The sequence below is a fragment of the Maniola hyperantus genome, chromosome 4 (genome assembly GCF_902806685.2).
Source record: "Maniola hyperantus chromosome 4, iAphHyp1.2, whole genome shotgun sequence".
Taxonomy (NCBI): Eukaryota; Metazoa; Arthropoda; class Insecta; order Lepidoptera; family Nymphalidae; genus Maniola; species Maniola hyperantus.
In genome coordinates, this window is record NC_048539.1 from 8,056,755 (window position 1) to 8,076,713 (window position 19,959).

The following is a 19,959-nucleotide window of genomic DNA, read 5'->3' on the forward strand; positions in this document are numbered from 1 at the left end:
AGACTATTGAAGGAGTTTGTCCTTTGGACAATCTTGTAATTATTATAACAAAGTATAACAAACCTACTAAGTTAAATATTTGGTAGGCTCGCAGATTCCCTGAGAGTTGCAGAAAAGACGAAGGTTTTGTAGATGTCTTAGGTCCAGTAGCGGGTTATGTTACTGTTATCGTCAATTAAACTTTGACCGTTAATAAAAGCAAAATGGGTTGCACAGGTCTGGGTTTGTCAACTTTTGTTTACTTTGCCATGGAGGTATGAATAGGTAATAACTTGTGCCACCCACATTGTTTTTTGCGGTAACGGCACAGAATATTTTATAGTACTATGGTAACGGTAACCTAATTTTAATAACTGTGTGTCTGCTATGCAACTAGACACAAATTACAATAAAAATAACAAAGTGTTTTTTTTAGATTTCTAGTGCATTTCTCAGGATAGCATTCATCTAGCGCTCTATCAATATCTACGTATCTACTCGCCCAAATAAAGACAATTTTTAGTAAGTAACTAAACAAATTAAATAAATTAGTAATGCACAGGTGTGGAGGCCGCAGCAGGCCAAAAAAGCGTTGGATGGCATGTGTAGGCCTGATGAGAATGGGTAAATACACACACACTGAGAAAGGCAGAAATGGAAGAAGACTCTGAAGGAGGCCAAGACCCACAAAGAGTTGTACAGTACGCAGCAGAAAATAATGTAGGTACATCTACTTTTAGAAAGAGAGTGGTTTTGTAGAGTATTGTTTCGTTGAGATGACTCGTGAGTCGTGACAGAGACAACGCTCTACAAAGCCAAAATCTCATTCTAAAGGTCGATGGATAGCGGATACATTATTTTCTGCCGCGTACTGCAGGTAGGTAGGTAGTATCGCGATGATGATGAGTGGCACAGATTTTACTTGTTGGGCCATTAGATCAGTTCGAGATAAGAAAGTAGGTACAAGTGATAATAAATAAATAAACAGACTATCTATCCATCATCCTATCCATGAATACACGGACACATTAAAAAGCAATAATCATAATGTAGTTCATTATTTATTCAGTTTTTAATAATAACTAGGCATACGTAGGTTCTACGGTTCTACGGGTCTCATAAGATAGATTAATGCTAGGAGTTTTTCAATATATTAAACTAGATGATGCCCGCGACTTCGTCCGCGTGGATTTAGGTTTTTAAAAATCCCGTGAGAACTCTTTGATTTTCCGGGATTAAAAGTAGACTATGTCCTTTCCCGGTATGTAAACTCAAACATCATTTACTTGGTACAGAGATAGTTTGCATCCTGGAGATGGACATACACTACTTTTCATCCCGGAAATCAAAGAGATTCCACGGAATTTTTAAAAACATAAATCCACGCGGACGAAGTCGTGAGCATTATCTAGTCTGAAAATAATAATAATCCTACTCAATATCGATAAAAGAAATGGTTAAAATTAAATTCACCTCACGATGAAATACGCACGCAAAATAGGTAGGTACACGAGGGATATATAAATTATACTGAATGTGACACGTCTTACGATTACCATATCGCTATTCACTAATGTAGGTTTCATTTAAATTTTAAACAATTGTCCTTTATATTTATTGACGATTGAAAACAAATGAATGGTGAAATGGCGGTTAACAACGATATATCTAAAAAAAAAAAAATAGATACCTATACTTACCACTCCTATTCTCGGAGCTTTTATAGGCTTCTGTTGGCGGTATGTTACTGTAGATGGAGTATAAAATGAGCAGCTACTGAAACTTCAAACATACCGACTATACAATGACAGCTAAAGCTGTTACAATCTGCAATATCGTTAGTGAACTCATTAATTGCTAAGAAAACGGCTGAAAAACTATTCTGGAATGTAAAGTACTGCACGTTGCAGTTCCACCTGAATTGCAGCCCGGCTCAAGACTACGATTTAAAAGAGTCCTTTGTAAGCTCTTTTAAGTTTCAAGCTTCGGTCGCTGCTCATTTTTAATATATAGGTATATTTTAAAGCTCTGCTACATAAATTGTCTTAGACAAATGAATAGATAATAATAATAATTTAAATTATTTATTATAACGGAATTTTAGAAAATCTAGGCAAATTATTAATAAGTGCAATCTGTTTGAATTTCCAAAAATTATTAACTTTACAAGTAAAAATCCTAATGATCCTAATGATTGTATTAACATAGTGAACCATTAATGCCTAAATAAAGTCGTAATTAAAAAAATTAAAAACACATACTTATGCCCTGCTAATAAACAAAAAAAATCGTATTTGAAAATGGCGCCATACAGCCACCATATTGAACTTTTTTCTAAAACATTATAGGCAGTGTCACTCGGGAAGATCTAAGGATTCTAACGATACACCCAAATCTGTTCAGGCATTTAGAGGTTATAATGGAATAAAGAAACTCACATACATATTTTTTTTTTTTTTTTTTTTTTTTTTTATTGATCACGTAAATTTCAAAAATACATTTTAAAATAAACAGTTCGCCATCCTCTAGAAACTGTTAAAGTTTATGTGAGGATGGCGAGTTCGCGTTTTACAAATTTAATAAAATCTAGGTAACAAACTTATAAAAATTAAAAGCTGTAAATTAGTGCATATTTGTACATATAAAATATCGTTACATGAAGCACTTCCTAGACCTAGACTAGGCATCCAAAGAGGCACCTAGATCCAGGAAGTGCCTCTTACAATTTCTTATAAAAATCGCTCTTTTACTGTAGGTATTTTGCAGAGTTAAAGGTAAGTTATTCATTATATTTGCTAAGATATATGAACATGTTCTAGTTCCATACTTATTATTATTCTTAGGTAATTTAAACTTCTTGTAGTTTGGTAAGATGCGCAGCTTTCTGTTTCTCTCTTTACAAGTTAGGTGCTTTATGTTATGATATTCTTCTTTCAGGATCGCCAGGCTAACCTTACTTAGCACTGGCAGTAACTTGCAGTACTTAAATAATTTAGAATAATCATTGGAGAATTTTAATTTAATTTTTTTAGGTACTATGGTTTTAATTATTTTTATTTGTAAGTTGTATATGCGTAACAGATAAGTTTTGAAGGTTCTACCATAACTACTTAAGCCATAATCAATTATAGAGTCTGCCAATGCTAAGTAAAGCAGTCTCAGCGTCCTATATGGAAGTTTAAATTTAAGTATATACATTTTACTTAGGATACTTAGCTCTTAATTTATTACAAATATAGTTTATATGAGGGAGCCAATTAAAGCGATTGTCGATTTTGAGTCCTATATACATGTGTTCACTAACCATTTCAATGGGCGGACATTTACAGGGGTTTATGTACCCGTGCAGGCAGTCGTGCGAATGAGCAACAATAGAAGCCTTATGCACTGATTTATTATGCGCAGTATGTATATGCATTGCTTTAGTTTTTTTAGTATTTATAACTAGTCCAACATCATGCGCCCATTTACATAAGGTATCAAAGTTAGCTTGCATCAATCGCTCGGCCGCCTGCAGGTCTCTATTTGCTACTATGAGGCATGTGTCATCTGCGAATTGATACACGGATCCCTCATTGAACAGATTACACATCTCATTTACGTACATTAGATATTCGGTAGGACCAAGAATCGAACCCTGAGCTGTTCCTTTGGTCGTACGTGTGCTGTCACTAATCGTATTATCTATTTTGACATAGGTTAATCTATTTTGATGATAATTTCTGAACCATTCTAGGAGGGATCCCTGTATTCCACATTTCTCTAGTTTAGAATATAGCGTTTCAAATACCAGCATATCAAACGCTTTACTAAAGTCAATGAAAACCACGAGCACATGCTTCTTATCATTCATGTACTCGTTGATTTCATTGGTAAACTGACATAGAAGTTGAGAAGTATTTCGATTTTTTTGAAAGCCAAATTGTTTTTTGTTGATAATACTATTATCCTCTAAGAAGTTTTTAATTTTGTCGCCGATATATTTTTCTATTACCTTATCAATACACGACAAAATAGTTATAGGTCGATAGTTGTTAAAATTCTTATGACATCCCCCTTTATATATAGGCCGAATAATACCAATTTTAAGGGCATCTGGGTAGGTAGAGGTATCAATACAGGTGTTAATGAGATGGGTCAATACCGGCGTTATTTCTTTGCCGACACCTTTTATGTCAGCCGCCCTGATTTTGTCGAAACCTGGACATTTTCTACCATTTATATTTTTAATTATTTTGTATAGGTACTTGATCGATTGTTGCCCTCTCAAGCCTCATTGCTACCTCTGCCTCCTGCGAGCCTCTTGTCACAGGATAGAACGGTTTATTACATAGGACAGATGTAGCATTTACATTTTTCTCGAACTCCTTAGCATATCATCATCATCATGATCAACCCATCGCCGGCTCACTACAGAGCACGGGTCTCCTCTCAGAGGGAGAAGGGTTTTGGCCATAGTCTACCACGCTGGCCAAGTGCGGATTGGCAAACTTCACACACCTTTGAGAACATTATGGAGAACTCTCAGGCATGCAGGTTTCCTCACGATGTTTTCCTTCACCGTTAAAGCAAGTGATATTTTAATTACATAATATACCCAAATGTATCCTGAATAGGTAAGTACATTACACTCCTTGTTTTGGGCAAACGTGTACAAATCCATCAGCAAACAGAATTAGTGTAGATATTATGTATGAATCAGAGCTTTTATTTCTACCATAAAAATACTATGAATCAGTAAATAGCGTAGTATGCGTATTTACTGTGTTTATGGTTACTAGAAGTAGTTAAAAGTCCCGCAAATTGCTATTGCGCAGCTGGTACCATGTCTCATTAACATCGAAATGACGTCATTTTGACGTCATTTGACGTCAGTTTATATAAGTAAAAATATACTATCAGCTCGCAACTTCAGTCTAGTGCCGATGCCCATGTCCACGCCCATTAGCAATTTGCGGGACTTATACCTACTACAATACAATCAAATAATAATATGCGCCAAGCGGAATATCCGGAATCTAATTTGACTAATGCATTGTTGTTGTAGGTAATATTTCGTTGGTGTTATATGCCTGTTACTATGCTTGATAATGACGTAATAATAGCTTGGAAAAAGGTTCACGAACACTGACAATATCGTTATTTCCGCTGGGTACATACTGAGGTAAATATAATGGGTGTAGGGTGTAGTCTATATTCATTTAAATATCAAATTATATTAAAAAGTAAAACGTTTGCTGATTTTGAAATTTGAATAGCTTTTAGCAGCTTTTCGAGGGCGCCTAGGACCGCTAGGCTACTTTACCTAAAAATATTTAGGTAGGTAATGCTTAGTAGAATGAGACGAGTTCATATTGTGTTTGCACAGTGTTGAACGCCATTGATTAATAGGTTCACGCGAAGATAGTAATTTAGTTATATTGGATGGCATCTGCGTGACTACGTTTGTTAAGATTAAGTCTGACGTTAACATTAGTGATGGAAAATGGACTATTGTCTACGCTTGGTTCGATTGATAATAATGCATTAGCATAAAAAAACCATCATTATACATTGTGTACATACACGCAATCAATACGCTCTGACACGCAATAAGAAGCTTCAGTTGCGTGATGCGTCATACTTATTCATAACTTGTCAAGCTCGCTGCTGTAATGGCAGTGCACTGGGGTTCTACCAGTCTAACACCGTTTAGGCTCAAAAAGGTCGGAACCCAGAACCCTATTTGAAAAACAAAAAAAATCTACCGCCCTAGTTTGACAGCCCCTGAAATCTTGGCTCAGCTTGGTCTTTATTCTCTCAATATGAATTGCATTTTTGCAGCAAGAATGCCATAAATTCGGCCAATTACAACGATTGACACTGTAGTAATGATTGTTGCAGCTTTTACGCAAACGACCAGCTGTACACGCCTGTTTTTACAGGACTTATGGATGTTGTTGTTTAAAGGTCGGGGGAAAATTTCGCATTGAGGCTTGAGAGTCACAAGCTTTCAGCGCTAATCTTTGTCTTATTTTAAGGGATGTGTCCATTATGTCACTCTCTCATGGCTCTTTTGATCATCTCCTAGTAGGGATGATCCTATCGCGAATGGTAGGTACATGATAGTATGATATTTGATCCTACTTGTTATCATGAGGATGTCCAATCGTTCCCATCACTAAAATGACTTCAGTGGCATCAAAAGAGGTCGTAACTCGTAACACACGCATTAGCGCGGCTTTACGATTTGTGTATCGTTTGCAGCGAGCCTTGGGCCGATCGTAACCGTAACGTGGAAATATTTAGCTGTCGTGCCAATTCTACTGTTCATGAGACATGAACGGTTATCTCGGAAAATCAAAGAGTTCCTATATCTAAGTAGGTATAGGTTTCAAGCTGTTGCCGGCGAGTTTGTCTGCGTGGACTCAGGTTTTCAAATATCTCGTGAGAACTCTTTCATTTTCCGAGATAAAAAGTAGCCTGTGGTCACTCTCCAGGTGTATATGGTTTGTTCTTCAAATTATGCCGCAACGGAACAACGGATCGACGTGATTTTTGCATGGATGTAGTTAAAGAACTGAAAAGCGACATAAGCTTCTTTTTATTCGGGAAAATCGCAGTTTCCACGAGATTTTTAAAATCCTAATAGTCGCTCTAGTACGGTATCCGATAGGAACTATTTATTAGGTATACATCGACCTTTAGAAAGAAAAAGCGGTTTTGTACAGCGTTGTCTCTGTTGTTGAGACCGACAAAACGTCATAGGTATGAGTGACAGAGACAACGCTCTACGAAGCCGAATTCTCTTTCTAAACGTAGGTACAATATTTCCTGTCAGCTACTGTAACTTATAGCAACTTAGGTATAATTCAATCTGCAACATGCCTATTCCATCCTACATAGATAGTACCTACCTACTTACTTCAAATTTGAAGAAGGCATTAGACATGCACCGCTGCACTTGCACTCTCCATTGACGAAGTTTATTAAGTCACGATAAGATAATATATTTTGATGGATGATTTTAATAAGATTGGTTATCAGGTCATCTTTACTTCTTAAGTCACTGACTGTGACTGACATTGAAGTTGGTGGCATCTTGGGAAAATTTCATTTTCAAACTAATTTATGTCCTACGTCATAGAATCTATGCCTCTAAATCTATATAAGTTTATCAAAGGAAAAGCTGACTAACTGATCTATTCTATGCATAGCTCAAAGTTAAACTACTGGACGAATCATGCTGAAATTTGGTATGCAGATAGCTATTATGACGCAGATATCCGTTAAGAAAGGATTTTTAAAAATTCAATCCCTAAAGGAGTAAAACAGAGGTTTGAAATTAGTGTAGGTAGTTCACGCGGAGGAAGTCGCGGGCATAGCTAGTCTAATATAAATCCTTAATCTAAGCTCTAAACTACATGTATGACATATGTACCTACATCATATAGACTTGTAATTTAGATAAGTTAATTTATCAGCTAAATCACAGATAGGTACTTATTCAGATTAGGTACGAGTGGTTGTAAACCAATTTAAACATACAATTTTGATTAAGCGGCACACGCCCTAATTCATATTGTCTAATTTTTCTTGTCACGATAAAATTTTATCTAAAAGAAAATTGTTTGGGGAAAAGTTAATTTTATAATCTCTTTGAAGTTTAGCGCGGTGGCGTCATGGCGTCTTTTGGTTTTGGCGTTAGGTACACAGATAATATGATGTAGGTACAGATTACAATAATCTAACTAGGTACATATATATCTACTAATCAAGATTTATTTTATAATATTTTACAACATGATAACATGATTTTTGACCGAATCATGAAGGCCGAGTAAGCGCTGTGGTCTACTCTTGGAATTTGGGACTTCGTTTGTTTCATGATTGGCTCAGATCATAAGATCGTTTTCTGATTACTCATCTCTTTATTTATAAAAATAATTAATGTACGAAATTATTAATTTAATTAATATACCCGGCTGAGTTTGTTGTGGGCTCTTCTCAGACCTGGGCGCGTTTGGAACCCTCGTAGCTTTAGTTTTAAGTTTGCGTAATAACTATCACCACTATATTGTAGAAATCCAACATCTGACTATCAAAAAGAGTAATTTATTGCCTATTTTGAATCATTTGACTTTGACTTTGACTTGACTATTATTACATAGCTAGGCAGCAGCGGTAATCATTGGTAGACAGGGCTTAGTTACCCAAATGTGCCCAAAATTAAAATAGTTTCATTTGATGACCGTCAAGTCAAACTTAATTTCGATGAGGGCACGCGATGATGATGATAATATTTTAGGACACTTTACTCAGTTAATATAAACATACACATAGTTCTAAATACATTCCCTATAAATATTCGTGCAATGATCTGAGAATATTAATTATAATGCTGGATTTTCTTACATACCTACCTAATTATGTACATGAGCATTGAGCACCTACAGCTATTAATAATAATCTGATAGATACCCACCTTGGAGAAAATTAGAGCCGGGCCCACATTAATAAAACAATCACAATCACCAATAGACCGTACGTTAAATGCTATTGCAACAAACGAATGCCCATGCAACGCTCTAGGGGATTTCAATGATACTAAAGAAATCCGCCCTTAGGGACGATAACCATAATTTTTCCACATCAGCCTTCGTCACTCTATAATGAGCGTGATGACCTTATTTGCAATTACGGATTATAAGAAAACGATTGTGAAATCATTATACCTAGGTAGTTTCTCGCCTTATTTAAACAAAAAAATGCTGCATAGTTATATACGTACCGAATACTGATACGGTGATAAATATCCATACTAATATTATAAATGCGAAAGTGTGTCTGTCTGTCTGTCTGCTAGCTTTTCACGGCTCAACCGTTCAACCGATTTTAACGAAATTTGGTACAGATATAGTTTGCATCCCGGGGAAGGACATAGGCTACTTTTTATCCCGGAAAATTTAAGAATTCCCACAGGATTTTCATAAATATAAATCCACGCGGATGAAGTCGCGGGTATCATCTAGTTTCCTATAAGTAATACTTACATGCTTCATCTGATTCATGAAATAAGTATTATTTATTACAAGTAAAACAATTACTTAAGTACCTACAATATTATATTCATGGAATGAGCATCATATCTCAAAAGCTCACCTAAAAGGGAGAACTAAAATCAGTTATGGTGTTGATGGTAGGAATTCTACCTAATGGGCAGATTACACCTACCGAGTAGTGAAGCGAGACAGTAAAATGTCACTTGGCCGAGACAGTGCTGTTGCTGAGAAATTGCACTCGTTAAAGTGTTTATACCAACCGAGTACTCGGCCGAGGACACTGACTCGCCACTGTACTCGGTAGGTGTAATCTGCCCATTAGTATATATCATCTACTCGCGTGCCAGCAGTTGAGTTTTCATTATAAGAATTACAAAAAAACACCACAATTTAACTTCTGACATATCAACATAATTATCTACATTATTAATTACTTAATAACTAAATGAAATATGAAAAAAACAATTCTTTCATTTGTTTGCGTCTATTAGGTACCTTTTTAATTTAATATAGGTAGTCTTTAGGAAATTTTTCAAATAATAACTAGGTACTTTAGACGTCTAAGTACCTAATGAACGCAGGGAGCATTCATTTAGATTAGAAACCCCTAAAATGTACATACTACCTACTGGCATAGCATTTTCGCACCGTTTAATAGTTTTAACTAATCCTCCTAATATATAAAACACATCAAATGTTTATATGTCCAATGTATCTAAACTTTAAAACCATCCAACCGATGTGCCCCAAACCAGTTTCATTAGAAAGGCCATAATGCAAAGATGATTTAAGAACACTAAAACAATGCATCAGGCAAAGTCTTTTGTAGGGTTCCGTAGCCGAATGGCAAAAAACGGAACCCTTATAGATTCGTCATGTTTGTCTGTCCGTCCGTATGTCACTTTTTCCGAAACTATAAGAGCTGTTGAAACTTGGTAAGTAGATGTACCTATTCTGTGAACCGCATTAAGGTTTTCACACAAAAATATAAAAAAAAAACAATATTTTTTGGGGTTCCCCATACTTAGAACTGAAACTCAAAAGTTTTTATGACCTATGGATAGGTCTTCAAAAATGATATTGAGGTTTCTAATATATTTTTTTTGTAAACTGAATATTTTGCGCGAGAGACACTTCCAAAGTGATAAAATGTGTGTCGTCCCCCCTGTAACTTCTAAAATAAGAGAATGGTAAAACTAAAAAAATCTATGATGTGCATTACCATCCAAACTTCCACCGATAATTGGTTTGAACGAGATCTAGTACCTTAGTAGTTTTTGATTCATCGTGCAAAATGTCGATAAAATACGATTGTAGTACGGAACCCTCAATGCGCGAGTCTGATTCGCACTTGGCCGGTTTTTTTAGCGTAATAGCACGCACCGGTTATCCGCTAGTTAAACATAATATAAATGAATATGTCGTACTAAATCATACATTCGCATGTGGCACTTGGTTACTTGGTGAAATAAATCCTCTAAATTCTGTGTCCCCGGGGGAATATCACAAAATCCGACCTCATTCCTCAATCCGACCTCCGACACCTTGTCTACATTATAAAGGGAACCTCTGTGCATTTCAGCTTCATAGGTCCAAAGGTTTAGGCTGGGCACTGATGAGTCAGTCACTGAGTCAGGATTTTTCTTTTTATATTTTCTTATTTGGATGTACTTAAATTAACATAATTAACTAGTTAACAGACACGAGCGAATGATATATAGGACAACTTTAATTTTTTACCATTTTGAAGGCTATTATTTCAAAGTCAGTCAGCGTCACCTAATCTTGCCATCTATAGTAGTTTACATTGTTCACAAGCTTATTAAAGCTATTAACTCAGCCTAAGTATTCTAAATAATTATTAAAAGTATTAACTCTACCTAGGTATAGTACGCGACTGGTCGAGATGGCAATCGGGGTATGAGGCGGGGGGCTGCCCCACATACCCGCACGTCACCCGCGCTATCCCTGTGCGGGTTTGCAGGGCGTCCCTACCCCGATTTCCATCGAGAACTGTCGCATACTATAAGTTCCTAGTGCCCAACACGAACAATGAGCAAATTATATACCAAAATTGCCACCAGCACCCCAGGTATCTACGTCAGACTGGTGATTTCGAGCATTTTCGAGGAATGAACCTCCAGAAATCTTCCTATCCTATTGTGTAGTAGGTAGGTATGTGGTAAAGTGGACGATGTTTCACACGTCTTGGTATTGGCATGTGTTCGTAATCACAATTTGAATTAAATTGTGCTTGTCTGAATTAAATTAATTTTTTTATGAATATTGGTGTTTTCAATTGTATTTTAGCAAATCTTTGAGCATTTCGGCAATGAAGTGTAAAATTTGTTTGTGAGTTGTGACTCTCTCTGTTTTTGACTGTTTTGATTTTAATTTAGTTAACAATGGGGTAGGCAAATTAGTCACGTCTATAAACTATTTTAAATATAAAATTTAAACAATCTCTAGTAGGTAAGTATTTATATTCTGTACTGCGTGTGCAAAATGCTATCTGCCTAATTTATGAAACTGAAAACATCGCTAGCTTGAAGGTAAACATTAAAAGAAGGCCCTGATAAATATTTAATCGATACTTTCAGGTACTTAGGTTTAGATAAGTACGTCATGAGTAGGCTAAAAGGATTAAATGTTTATAGAATCGTTATAGGTAGAATTGTTTGCGTAAAGCGACAAATATGTAGTACCTACGTGAATCTCGTCACGTTCCTGGCTTAGTACCTATAATTACTAATTATCCTACACCTATATTTGCATGGAGGCATGGTAAAGTCTAGAAACATTTTCCATTTGTAATAAAAATACATGTAATTATCGCGTGCCGCTGTCGCCTGTCATTGTACCTAGTATAAGCACCACTTCCGTGGTAGTAAATAGGTAAGTACCTACCTATATTATTTTCCAGAAATATTATTGCAGTTTTTACTGGTTATATTCAAACCAAGTACCTGTCTGTTTTAACGTATATAACGGGTACATACCACGATTAATTTTTGTTTTTAATTAAAACAATACAACGTGGTATGTACCCGTTATATACCTACATTAAAATATGTCGTTAAACCACGAAATAAGCTTAAAATCATTAAGTACCTATCCATCTACTTAGCTAGCTACATAAATATATAAATCGTTCATAATATAATTATGTAATAAGTAGATAAATTAATGCAATTCTTCAAAACAGGCGGGTTAACATAATTTTTTAGATTTTAATGGTAATACAAAATTAGGTATCTACCTATACTTCATAGGCAATTCGGCTCTTAGGTTTTAAAGGCAACCGCACACAGCCGCATAATCCGCGGAAACGCATGATCCTCCAAAGATGCAAAAGGAAGCTCTTTTCAATAGTAAGTACTGAAAAAGTGACGCCAATAACTTCGGTTAGTGTATATTATTCGATGTACCTAGTTTAAAAAATTCACGTTAATTATTTAAAAAAGTGTAGTTTCAATCGAGTTTCCTAAAATAACCATACAGAATAGCAATCATTGGTTAAAATTATTGTTAACGTACGCGTTAGATACCTACGTGATGGTTAGACGGGTTGGACGAAACTATAGGACTTCCTTGTTTTGCTACAGAACCCTAAAAACGAAGTCCTTGGTCCGGTTCCTGGTCGGTTGTCGACAACAATATGATTTCAATCAATCATGATTGACTCGTTTAAATAGGTATTAGGTATGTCTATAAAAACTGGTCAAGTACGTGCCAGAAGACACACAAGATAGGGTTCTGTAGCCATGTTGATTGCTAAAAAATTTGGCTGTCATTATTTTACCAAAAACTTTCTAAGAAAGCTAATATTGATTTTAAAATATCGATTTAACGGGGTATCACTCGAGGGGGTAAACCAAAACATTATTTCGACTCTCAGTTTTCTTTTTCAGAAGTTAATTAATAAGTTAACTATCCTGATTTCTTTTTTTCAAAATTTTAATAGATAAGTACAGTAGCCGGCAAGACATCGACAACGTTGCAGCAAAAAATATTGTACATCGACCTTTAGAATGACATTTCGACTTTGTAGAGCGTTGTCTCTGTCACTCATACCTATGTGACGTTTTGTCGGTCTCAACGACAGAGACAACGCTCTACGAAACCGCTATCTCTTTCTAAAAGTCGATGTACAATATTTTCTGCCGCGTACTGTACGCCTTGCAGCGTAGGGGAACAGTTTTGTATATTTGTATGTCCTACCTAGTACCTACCTACTTAATTTCAACATTAGTCTCTACGGTTCTTTTCTTATAGTCTATTTTAAAATAGTTATTGATACACAAACACACAGACGGACAGACGGACTGGATGAAATTATAAGGGTTTCTAGTTTACAACGAAACCCTAAAAAAGTAGTAGGCCGTGAGAAGTTGACAACAGGATTATTGGTGTTAGCCGTTTAGCGAATTGCTGCAATTCTCAAGTCTATTCGGGACGGTAAGTAATGGACAGTAGACACAAATGGCAATAAGGTAATAGCCGGCTTCCCTTGGGTAAGGTGCGCCCGTCTCCACTAGTAGAATGATAATATTTCATGTCTAATTTGCTTTTCGATTCGACGTGGGCATGCAAATATTACGGGAGTGCCCTTAATAGCTTCAACACTCCCATTTTTATTAATTAAAACTACCTAGCATTTCTCAGTTGACTCGCCTGCTGTTAACTCCAATTGTAGGTACAATCAATTCAAGCTCAGGTTCCCTGGGAACAGGGACGGGCGCTAATGTGGGACGCAACTTGCGTATACACATAGGCCCCGTATCATATCAGGGAGACAGCATCAAGACCGGGAGCCGCAGCAGAAACAGCTGAAAACGGCAAGCCGCGCAAGTATGTCCTCTCTTATCGAGTTACATTTTTGTTCCGTTTGCCGTGGAGTCCCTGAGGCCATGGAATCTTAGTGCAAAAATAAAATTACGAGACATTTCACCGCGATTAATAGCCTCAACTGCGCTCATTTTTTGCGCAACGGATCAGCCTGGCTGTTCAGCGCGGAAATGCAGCCAGTATTCTTGGCACCATTCCCCGCGGGCATGATTTGTAATTAGATAAGGCTAGCTTTAAGTTTTATTGTAAAAAACAAATGATCAAGATCTGAATTTTCCGAAAACTAAACGGTAGCTTAAGGGGGTAAGCTTTTTAGACATTATTTTTTGTTTTGGTCCTTAGTTCTGTTCATAAGTAAGTATAGGTACTATAAGTTCTGTTTATCAAAATGAGGAAGCAGGTAGATTGAAGAACCAAGCTGAATAATTTATACCTTTGATCACCCAGGGCCAGGTGATTAAAATGGAGTAAATCTACATTCGTAAAAGTAATATTACTTAGCATGGCTATTCTAAATAACTTTCAGTATGCTAGTATTTGCCATATTTCACTAACCAAGGAAGTTATGGAATAGGTACCTACTTAATGGAATTAAAATATACAGATAGGCAAATACTTATGGACTAAGGTCAAATTTGACCTTGTATTTTTATTATTGAACTTATAAGGTTTGCTCGAGATAGCAATCCATGACCGTCATGCCTCTTACCTACTGCTCATTACAATACCTAATAAAGACCTAATATATGAATGAATAGCATATTTAAGCAATTGCTTTATTAAGTAGGTATACAACGCGTTACCGCGACAGATATGGCCATCTTTTGCCTGTGATTCTACTCTGTAAAAATGTCCGATGAACTTATAGAGTTGGTTTGGCAATAAATAGGTAGTAGGTACTATATGACACTAAATTCAAAGATTATAAAGACCAATCCATCAGGAATGCGGTTTGGGAAGAAATTGCAAAAACAATAATAATAATCTTTCATCATCTTTCTCATCACTTTCTGACAAGACAGTGAAATGTACCACTAGGTACCATATACCAATAGTTTCTCCTTTTTAGGGTTCCGTACCTCAAAAGAAAAAACGGAACCCTTATAGGATCACTTTGTTGTCTGTCTGTCTGTCTGTCTGTCAAGAAACCTACAGGGCACTTCCCGTTGACCTAGAATCATGAAATTTGGCAGGAAGGTAGGTCTTATGGCTGACATTTGGGGAAAAATCCAAAAATCGTGAATTTGTGGTTACAACACACAAAAAAAATTAAATTGTGGTCATGAACGAAAAATTAGTATTTTCAATTTTCTAAGTAAGATAACATATCAAATGGGGTATCATATGAAAGGTCTTCATCTGTGCATTCTAAATCAATTTTTTGTTTATTTTTAGGCATCCATAGTTTTTGAATTATCATGCAAAATGTCGAAAAAATACGACTGTAGTACGGAATCCTCATTGCGCGAGCCGGTCTCACAATTGGCCGGTTTTTTTTAAAAGACTTGCAAACACAAGTTTAATATCTTCATTGAAATCACTGTCGGTATCAGATGATTCTGAAACATTTGAGATGTATTCACACTACAATGCGCAGACTATAAATGATCCAAAAACGCGCCACGGCGCTACACGACACACCACATATTGTATGAACACTCACTAGTGCCACACCACACCACGACACTAATATTATCAACCCAGCTTTTTGCCTCGATTGAGTCCACTGAGTAGAAAATAGAAGGTTGAACAAGGAACTGGTACGCGGTGACACGAAATGTCTTCGAAGTGTAACCTTCTGCCGACACGCACATCTAACATCTGAGAAACATCATTTTGCAAATGAACGGTTTTTCGATTGACAATATAATTATTAAGACTTCTACGGTAAGGTATCTACAGTTATCACGGTTAGGTATCGTTGATATACATATCAATATCTATTCGAGGAAAAGAAGAGGAGAGAGGACAACCAAAGAAAAGGTTGATGGATTGCGAGAAAGAGGATATGCGTGTAAAAAGTTCGGATTATACGTTGACGGATGACAGAAGTGAGTGGAAGAAGACATTTTGTGCAGATTTTGTATTTTTTCGTTTAGCGTGGGATAAGGTAAGGAAGAAGAAGAAGAAACCGAAGAAGAAGAAGAATATCTATTGAATACTAGAAACCTGTTTAGGCCTACTAATGAAGATTTTCCAAAAATTGTTTTTCATACTAAACCTTTTTTTTTTTTTTTTTTTTTTTTTTTTTTTTTTTTTTTTTTTTTTTTTTTTTTTTTTTTTTTTAATACAATAAAACTTAAAGCTAGCCTTATCTAATTACTATATAAATCATACTAAACCTTGTCCTGATAATAATAATTATTAAGAACATCACTAACCATATTATAATGCGAAATTATGGCGAAAGTGTTTGTTTGTTGGTTTATTGGTTTGTCCTTTAATCACGTCGCAACGGAGCAACGGATCAACGTGATTTTTTGCATGGGTATATTTAAAGACCGGAGAGTGACATAGGCTACTTTTTATCCCGGAAAATCAAAGAATACCCATGGGATTTTCAAAAACCTAAATCTTCGCGGGCATCAGTAAATTGTAACAAAAACGGTCGAGCACTCGAGCCGTTCTCAAATAATGATCTTTGGTACGTGCAGCAATTGATTTTTACTGTGCAGCAATCGATTTAAATTTAAATAAGTTAAAACATGTTTTGAAACATAAATATACTAGCTCCGTTGTGGAACGATCGGATTTGAACCCGCATCGATAAGTGTAGACGTACCTACCATGGAGGTAAGAATTTATAGCTAAATTATGACGCTTGCTAATGTTATGTACATAATATTATGTAATAATACAAATCACTATAGGTACTATATAATATAACCGCACCGGAAGACGCAGTGTTGGAAGACCCCCCACTAGGTGGACGGACGACATCAGACGAGTCGCAGGGAGCCGCTGGATTCAGGCGGCGCAAGACGGTGGCCTGTGAAAGTCCCTATAAGAGACCTATGCCCAGCAGTGGACGTCTATCGGTTGATGATAATGATGATAATATTATAATAATCTACGAATATTACGAGAGAGTACGGAGTAATAACAATAGTAGGTATTATTAGAATAAAGTAGGGGTAAGTATATTATACCTATTAAAAGATTTTGATTAACTAGGTAAGTTAAATTAATATTTTAGAAAAAAGACATTCGTTCGTCATGCATCATTTGTGTCCTTGTTCTCGGCAACGGTTAGGTCTTGTTCCATTTCAACTATTTTTTGTCTGTATTTCTGGGAATTTGCTCTATAAATTTTCAATCAGTCAAAAGATAGAAGTCCTTAATTGAAAGATAATTTATAATGGTTTTGTTACAGTCAGACTTCTTAACCGGGCAAAACTAATTTTGGTGCAAATAAGAAACACTCAAAAGTATTTTTGCAGCTCTATACATTAATTCTGTCCTATTTAATTAGTAGGTACGCCTCTTCATTTGGCAACTCGTCGACGTCTGCTTCGAGCTTCTGGCATCGCGCTGTACAAAGACACTCTAGGGGTAGGACTGAAGACTAATCCTAGAGTGTCATCGTAGAGAGAGAGTCGGGATCATAGATGATTTCGCTCTGCGCCACATTCGACCTATAGACGTACCTACCTACCTGCAACCATTCAGTTGCACTGCAGTTAAAAATATTTATTTGAATAGGTGTGCGCTGAATTATGGGTTCAAAATCTGGTACTTAGTTGTTTAAAGACAATGTGTAACGTAAAACCAATTGACCATTTTATTTATTTTTTAACTTGAAACTGTCGCACCCTGAAAATGTCGAAGTAAAACCTAACAGGAAAGAGCATTTTAATTTATAAAAGTGCACTTGCGTGTTGGCAATTTAAAAAATATAATGACCGATTATTACTAAATAAGTGTTATGAATTATGTTATGATACATTCTGGCGCGATCTAAATACTTGGAAGTCTTGGAACAATGGTCCACAAAACGCCGAAACTTGCTTCGGGGAAAAAAACCACTGGCATGGGCATTAATTATCTCTATTTTTGGAGGATCGAGTAGGTATTAGCATCGCATCAACCGCTCGTGGTTTGACGTTGAATGTAATTGTATACCGAGAATTGAGAAGGTACAGCCATGGGGCTACAGGCCGCGGGGCGCGGTGGCGCGGGTTCGCATGACGAGGTGATTTTATGAAAAAAATCGGTCAAGTGCGAGTCGGAATAGCACACGAAGGGTTCCGTACAAGTATTTTTTAATTCGTGATGGCGGTCATTTTGAAATTCGCAATAGAAATACCTACTCACTCTGGGAAAATTTGAACTCTCTACCCATGGAACTAGGAATCAGCTTAGTTTATTTTCAATAAAAATGGGGAGCAAATGAGCAGGCGGGTCACCTGATGTTAAGGGATTACCGCCGTCCAAGAACATTTGCAGTACCAGAGGAACTACCAATGCGTTGCTGCCGGCCTTTCAGGAATTTATTGGTCCGCCCCTTGAATAACCCCATGTTGTAATCTAATGGGAACACCGCCGAAGGGAGTTGATTCCACAGTTTGCATGTGCGTGGAAAAAAGGATCTGGCACAACGGGTGATCGAAATGCACCAGACACCCAGGTGGTGAGGATGGATTTGGCTTATCAAGGTTATCTGTGTCTCTATCTATAACGGTTCATGGCAATGACATACTACTTACATCCCGCTGACAGACATACGGACAGGGTCCTATCGGCACCCTTCGGTTACGGAACCCTAAAAAAATCTTTCAAATCTCTTGCTCTTATAATGGATGTTAGAAAGAGTAGGGCTATGGTAACTTTAATGGGTTTTTGTTGTTGAACGTTTTACAGAGATAGAGGTAGTTTAATGTAGTACGCTTCAATAATTATAGTCGTATCTGGTAGGCGCGTAAAAAATAAATCGTTATTATGTAATTGGTTCAAGAGCGATATATAAACTCGGTAATACTCGTGTATTCAACACGCTGACATGTTTATGTTTCATTTTAAAATAGACATAAGTAGCTGTAAGTCCCGCAAATTGCTAATGCGCGTGGCCGCCATGTTAGTGACGTCAGCACTTGACTGAAGTTTCGAGCTGATGGTATATTTTTACTTAAATATACGTCAAAATGACGTCATTTCGTCATTTTAATGAGACATGGTTCCAGCGCAATAGCAATTTGCGGGATTACTTGATTATATTATACATTTTGTAACAGGGTCAACAGTGATCATCAGCAAGGAACAATTCCTAATATTATTTTATGCAAAAACTAAAACCTGATTCTTCTTAGGGTTACGGTTAGGCTAATGCTTGACGTATGTTTAAAATAGGTACAAATTATAACAACTGTACAAACTTACGATTCAATCGGATGAACACACAAACAATAATTTTCACAATATACCTACCTACTGTTAGAATTTAAGATTTACTTAACTTATAATTAAGTGAAGTCACAATTAATAAGTGTGTAGGTACAATCCGCGACAGGTTGAGATGGCAATCGGGGTTTGAGGCGGAGGGACGCGGACGCCCGGCATACCTACACGTTACCCGCGCTCGCCCGCACCGGGTTAGCGCGAGGGCTGTGCGAGTGTGCGGGGCGTTCCCTCCCCGATTGTCATCTCGACCTGTCGCGTACTATACCTACGTTACGTTACGTTATCTGTTATCACGTTATCGAGTAGACACGTAGGAAGGTACTAAGATAGGTATAAGAAATTCACGCTTTTTTACGTAGGCACTAGGTACAAGTAGGTACTATGCCTCCTGATGTGTATCTAATAAAGACAAATAATTGCATTGAGCGGGTTATCATGACATACTGATCTCAGTGTTTGTTTGGTACACATGATAAGATACCTACCTACTTTTTAACGTTATTCCAGTAGTCATACTGTTGGATTTATTAGATACGCAGTAGGTACTAAGACGTAGGCAAATTGTATTTTACATTCTTGTAACTGACCTACATATTAATAAAGAAATATTTAAGTATACTTATTTTGATCTCTCTCTCTCTCCCTCTCTCTTTCTCTATTTGCAGTGATGCAAGGGCATAGAAAATTTTACCCA

At 36.6% G+C, this 19,959-nt stretch overlaps 1 protein-coding gene across 2 annotated transcripts in view; it reads right to left on the minus strand.

The window, feature by feature from the left end:
• Positions 1-19,959, minus strand: part of Prip (prip) — a 55,798-nt gene that overhangs the window by 19,014 nt on the left and 16,825 nt on the right. The window contains exon 1 of one of the 2 annotated variants that reach the window (XM_069498331.1): positions 8,444-8,466. The exons of the other annotated variant lie outside the window; for it this stretch is intronic. The gene's annotated coding sequence lies outside the window, so the exon portion shown is untranslated. Of the gene's footprint in view, positions 1-8,443; positions 8,467-19,959 lie in introns of those variants that run through there. 2 annotated transcript variants of the gene reach the window in all.